Source organism: Mus caroli, unplaced genomic scaffold, assembly GCF_978045245.1.
Source record: "Mus caroli unplaced genomic scaffold, Mus_caroli_1 scaffold_6, whole genome shotgun sequence".
In the NCBI taxonomy this organism is placed as follows: domain Eukaryota; kingdom Metazoa; phylum Chordata; class Mammalia; order Rodentia; family Muridae; genus Mus; species Mus caroli.
In genome coordinates this window covers 25,262,169-25,268,667 of record NW_028227261.1, presented here as the reverse complement: position 1 = coordinate 25,268,667, position 6,499 = coordinate 25,262,169, and positions in this window count along the sequence as shown.

Genomic DNA, 6,499 nt, shown 5'->3' with positions numbered 1-6,499 from the left:
GGCTTGTTTACCTACAAGGGCTGGGGACATACTCTAGTGGAATGCTTGCTAGCATGTGTGAAGTTCTAGGTTCAGTACTCACAAAGCAAAGTACAGGAATATCAAGTATGGCAGAGGCTGACGGCTGTGTAGGAGCCCCCGGGTTCCATCCTAACAGTATTATCAACAATTTGGAAACATTGATTTCACTGTAGGAAATCACCACCACAGATCTAATGTGGCCACCAACGCCATGGGTGTTGTCAATGTCTTATCTGTAAAGTAAGACGCTGCTCACTGAGGGTGAAGTGTGCTGTGTACAATCATCTGGCTTACTGGGTATGCTCAGCCTGTTAGAGGGGCCTGCTGGGTGTAGAACAGTGACTCGTGAGTGACTGAGGGCATTCTGTGTTGCCTGTAGATGTGTCCAGGTGGGATGGCTACAGAAGGCAGGGTGCACACACCTTCAGTTTGTTCCTTGTGGGTGGAGGCTGGGGCTTGAGTTCACGACTCTTCCAGGTACAGCTGGGGCATGTCCAAACCACGTGAGCTACAGTAACTCCTAACACCAAAGCAAGGCAGAGGCAGAGGGCGGGAAGTGTCTGGTCACTGCAGAACTGTGTGTTCTGAGCTGATGAAGTATCCTGGGGAGGGAGCTTTCCAGGCTGGCAAAGTGGCTCCTCCTCCAGGATAAAGGCATTTTCAGGACTTGAGGTGATTCTGTTCAGCTACCTGCAAGCCCATGTTGCTTCTCAGAAGGCTGTGCCAGCAATAAGCCACAGCAATTAGCTTACTCCATCAACAAACAGGCTGATTGGAAGTCAGACACTTGGGGACCTCCACTGATGCCTCACAGCGGAGGCAGAGGCTGAGGAGGACTCGTGAACCCGCTATTCTGGAGGCCCTTGTTTCTGTCCTTGGCAGCCAGCGAGTGCTTCCTGGAGAGTGTGATGTTCAGTAAGTACAGATTCAGTTGCATGATAAAATACAGTGCTTGTTCCCCTACGTCTGGTAGTCACAGCCTCCGAGACACCAGGGAGTGGCTGCCCTGCTGCTGTTTATTCCAGGAGGGTATGTCTTCTCAGTTGCAGGAAGCTTGTGTGTTGACACCACACCTTACAACTGCTAAGTGAAAGGTCCAGGAAGCCGCTTCCCCAGATGTGCTTGTCCTGCAAATGGGTCTGAGGACATCTCTAGTCAACAGAGGCAGCAATGGAGAACAGACAGTAAGCCTTGCCAAAAGACAGTAAGCCAGTTCCCAAAGAGATTACGTTTCTCAATGGGAGGAGGAGTCAGGAGCAGTGAACAGTGGCTGGCCTAGCTGGGGAGGATATGAGGGGAAGACACTAAGTCAGGAGAAGTCCCCCCAGATGGTTGGTGTTGAGGTCAAACCCAGGAATACTCTGCTCAGCCTGGAGCATGGGCACAGGGAGCTAGAATCAGGAGTTCCTTGTCACCTTCAGCTATGTGGGTACCAGTGAGGACATCGTATTTTCTAGAAGGAATAGTCCCATTTCCCTCTGGCCACATTTTGGACATGGACTGGCCTGGAAGAACAGCAGTGACCCTCACCCAGTGCATAACATTGCTTAGAACAGCTCTCTCTGTAGTGATCCAGCTAGAGAGGGTGTCTTGGGCACTGAATTGAATGAAGTCTCACAGCCAAGTCTGACCTCTACCTAGGGCAGCCCCTTGTCCCCCAGAGTGGGAAAGGGGAGTTCCGAGCAGCAGTGAGGGAGTCTTCCCTCACTGGAAGGTTGCTAAAAGCTAGTCCACTCCTTTTCCTATGGTCGCATGAGTCAAAGCCACCACCCTACACAATCCATGGCACAGCCAACAGCTAATGAGGGCTCCCTGGGTCCAGGTAAAGTGGAGGGAGCCAGTGGGGTAGGGTGAGGAGCTTGGCATTTGAGTCAGTAATGACGTCATCCTGAAGCCTTAACTTCCTCTTGTGAAATAGCCATTGTGCTTTTTTTTTTTTTTTTTTTTTTTTTCTTTTCGAGACAGGGTTTCTCTGTATAGCCCTGGCTGTCCTGGAACTCACTTTGTAGACCAGACTGGCCTCGAACTCAGAAATCTGCCTGCCTCTGCCTCCTGAGTGCTGGGACTAAAGGTGTGCACCACCACGCCTGGCTTCCTCTTTGTGCCTTTAAAGGCAACTTGCAACTGTTGTAGGCAACCGGTTTGGTAGTCTAGTTGGTATCCTGGTGAGGAGGTGGGAGGAGAGGGACGGTGTAGAAACTGGAGCTCCAGCCAAGTCCTAAGTCCTTGTAGGAGCTGTGGTCTTTGGCTTCCATCATCAGACAAGAAACTCCTCAGAGGTTGCCTACCTCCCTCTCAGCTGAGATAGCTTCCGAAGGCAGAATTATCTCCCAACAGACTGGGCATCCCCAGAGACAAGGTTATCAGTCTCCCTTACTTGGAGTGCCTTTGGACATCTGTGGTCCTCAGTGCGTCCCCTCAGACAGGTGTCTATCAGCTTTGAGTCTTTTCTGTCAGTCTTAACTGGATTTGGGACGGTCTTGTTGAAGTTTGGGCTCCTAGGGACAATGCTGGAATCTTCCTTCTCCCCCCAGACAAGGAACCTAATTCTCGAAATTTCTGCTTCCCCCACGCCCAGCCCTTCCTCCCAGAGGGGCTTGGCTTCAGATGGGCCCCTTGTTGCCTGAAATGGGTAGAGTCCTGGTTGGGTGTGAGTATTTTGGGGGACCTTGGGGTTGGGGCTCCGCCCAAGGAGCTTCCTGGCCTCAGGTGCCCTACTGTTCAACAGAGGCCGCAAGCAAGCTTCCTCTAATTATTCATTCTAATGTCAGCATGGATCAAACAGGGACGGGAGGGCAGAAGGAGGTGAATCACACACTTTGGTCTGGGCCTGACTCCTGCCTACTCCTCCCTCTATTCCCTGCTTCCTGAGCTCCATCAAGGAAACACGCCCTCAAAGAAGCAAGCTCTCAGCGGCTTCCGTCCCCTGCAGCTCCATCACCTTTTGGACCAGCGTCTTCACCACCGCTCAGGTAAGGACTGGATGGACTGAGTGGGATTCAAGTGTAACTGTTTGTCTGACTGACCTAAAGAACCACTCAGGCTTTGCCTGGGTCTTCAGAGCTATGTCTAACTTACACACACACACACACACACACACACACACACACACACAGAGACACACAGACACACACCACATCCCCACAGTCCTCAGATCTTTAAACATGAACAGACACAACTTAAACACACATCATACAACATGCAGCGTGGGTGGGGGCCCACCCGCCTGTAGTCGCTGGAGCAAGAAGGGTCAGGAGGCCCAGATAATCCTCAGCTGGATAGCAGTGAAAAGATTGCTGAGCTCCATGAGGCCCTATTTTAAAAACAAACAAACAAAAAACGGGCTGGAGAGATGGCTCAGTGGTTAAGAGCACCTTAAGAGCACCCTTCTTCCGAAGGTCCTGAGTTCAAATCCCAGCAACCACATGGTGGCTCACAACCATCCGTAATGAGATCTGACTCCCTCTTCTGGAGTGTCTGAAGACAGCAACAGTGTACTTACATATAATAAATAAATAAATCTTTTTAAAAATGTTAAAACGGCCGGGCGTGGTGGCGCACGCCTTTAATCCCAGCACTCGGGAGGCAGAGGCAGGAGGATTTCTGAGTTCGAGGCCAGCCTGGTCTACAGAGTGAGTTCCAGGACAGCCAGGACTACACAGAGAAACCCTGTCTCAAAAACACACAAAAAATAAAAAAATAAAAAAATAAATAAAAATGTTAAAACAAAAACAACCCTCCAAAACAAAACCAGGGCTCAGTGGTTAGGAGTATCTTCTGGTTTTGAAGAGGACCCAAGGGGCGTGGGGTGAGGACCCTAGTTCAGTTTCTAGCACCCATGTCCTGTGCTTTCAGCTCCAGTTCCTGGAGATCTGACGCCCTGTTCTGGCTTTTGAAGGTTTATGCACTCAAGTGCATAGACACACAGACTCACAGAGACACACCTATACACCTAATTTAAAAAACAAAACAAAACAAAACAAGGGGCTGGAGAGATGGCTCAGCGGTTAAGAGCACTGACTGCTCTTCCAGAGGTCCTGAGTTCAATTCCCAGCAACCACATGGCAACTCACAACCATCTGTAATGGAATCTGATGCCCTCTTCTGGTGTGTCTGAAGACAGCTACAGTGTACTCATATAAAATAAAATAAATAAATCTTTGAAAAACAAAACAAAACAAAATCTTGGGCTGGAGAGATGGCTCAGCCCTTAAGAACATGTGCTGGTCTTGCAGAGGACCTGAATTCAGTTTCCATCAGGTGGCTCACAACCACTTGTGACTCCAACTCCAGGAGATCAGACACCCCTGTACCCCAACACAGAACATGTACACAAAGCATATGATTTAAAATAAATGAATTTAAAAACTCCTTTTTAAAAACCCCACAATATCCCTACTACATATCCACACACACAGCAGACCCTTGTCATCCACAGATAGAACCTATGACCACTCACTACACATAATGATATACAACACACAGACTGTCACCAGCTCATACAACATTTCTGTGCATCTTTTGATGGATGAAACACACATCTTTAGACACATAGTGTGCGTGATTGCACTGGCAGGCATCCCCTTGCCACACAGAAGAGCTTCCAGTTACTCACTGCAAATGAGCCTGCTGTATTAGGTCACACAAATACACACACACACACACACACACACACACACACACACACACGCCACAGTTCCCTTTGCTTGGTAGGTCCTCAGAACACTTGGATGCCACCTCAGCCCAAGCCTGGGCTGGGCCTGCTTCTGACCTGCGTCGATTTCTTTTGACTCTGTCTGCTCTATGCTAATACTTTCTCATCTGGATGCCGTGACTTTGGACAAAGATTTGATACGATGGGGAGATGCCGGTCATACCTCCTGGTCTGTGTATGTTCATTCTTCAGAACGTTGTTAGCTATTCTTGGATCTTTGTTTTTTTCATTTGGGATTCAAGCAGTCAGCTCGTAAAGTTCCTTGGAAAATTCTCCTGGGATGTGAACGTGTGTGTTTGTCTGAGTGCATGCAGTAATACACACGTGTGTGCTCACATGCAAACCCATGCACTTGCATATAGAAGCCTAAAAGGGATATTTGATATCTTTCTCTATTACTTCCCAACTTTTTATTTTATTTCAAGGTAGGGTTTCTCTGCAGATCCTTGACTGTCCTGAAACTCTCTGTAGACCAGGCTGGCCATGAACGTTAGAAATTCATCTGGGCTGGTAAGATAGCTTAGAGGTTAAGAGCACTGATTGCTCTTCCAGAGGTCCTGAGTTCAAATCTCAGCAACCACATGGTGGTTCATAACCATCTGTAATGGGATCTGATGCCCTCTCTTTGCTATGTCTGGATAGCTACAGTGCACTCATAGACATAGAATAAATAATTATTTTTTTAAAAAAAGAAGGAGAAAGTCATCTGCCTCTTGTAACTAAAGGCCTGCACTGCCATATCGGGACCTAGCAACGGTTTTGTGACAGTTAATGAAAGACGGAACTGGCCTTAGTGATCTGCGTCCTGATTCAAGTTCCCAATTTCTTTCCTCCTTAAGTTGCTTCCTCTCTCCTTCTCCATTCATTGGATCAACCAACGTCCCTTAGCCTTTGCTCTGTGTTCCCAAGAGATTTAGAAAATGTTATTTATTTAGTGTATATGTGTGGGTACATGCACCTCATGGCATGCATGTCAGTGACAATGTGGAATCAGTTGTCTCCTAACACTCTGTGTGTCCCAGGGATTGCACTCAGGTCATTAGTCTTGGCAGCAAGCACCTCTACCTGCTGAGCCATCTTGCTGGCCTCATCCCAACATAGACGTATAAACTATTAGAAATATAGAAAAACCAGTCCACGGGCTCAAGAGATGGCCCAGTGGTTAAGAGCACTTGCTTAGTTTTCAGAAGACCTCAGGTTGGTTTTTCAGCCCCCACCGTGGGCAACTCACAATGGCCAATGTCCCAGTTCCAGGGGATCAAACACTGTCTTCTGGCCTTGGTGGGTACCTACACACATGTGATATACAAACAGATACATAAATAAAAGTATTTTTAGAAAAGGAAAGAAAATTCAGTCCAGAGTATCTCATTCGAGTGCCATTAACATTCAGAGGCATTACGTTGCTGTCCCCAAGAATGGCTATTGAGAGCAGTACATTCAGCCTCCACCTGTAAGATGCCACCAGCCGCCCTTGCTCCAATGGTTGTACCTACTAAACATGTATGCGGATTCTGACAGGTGTTCAAGGGAGTGTAGAAAGGCACTACCTGAGAATCACAGGTGTGGGTCCAGTCTTCCTTACACTACATAACTTATTCCCACAGATACCTACAGTCTTAAATGTTTTTGGACAATATTTTGTTATTTTATACACATTGCTTTTATATTTATTTTTATTTTGTGAGTGTTTTGCATGCATGTATGTACCTGCTTGCTATTCATAGAGACTAGAAGAGGGTGGTAGGTTCCCAAAACTGAAAT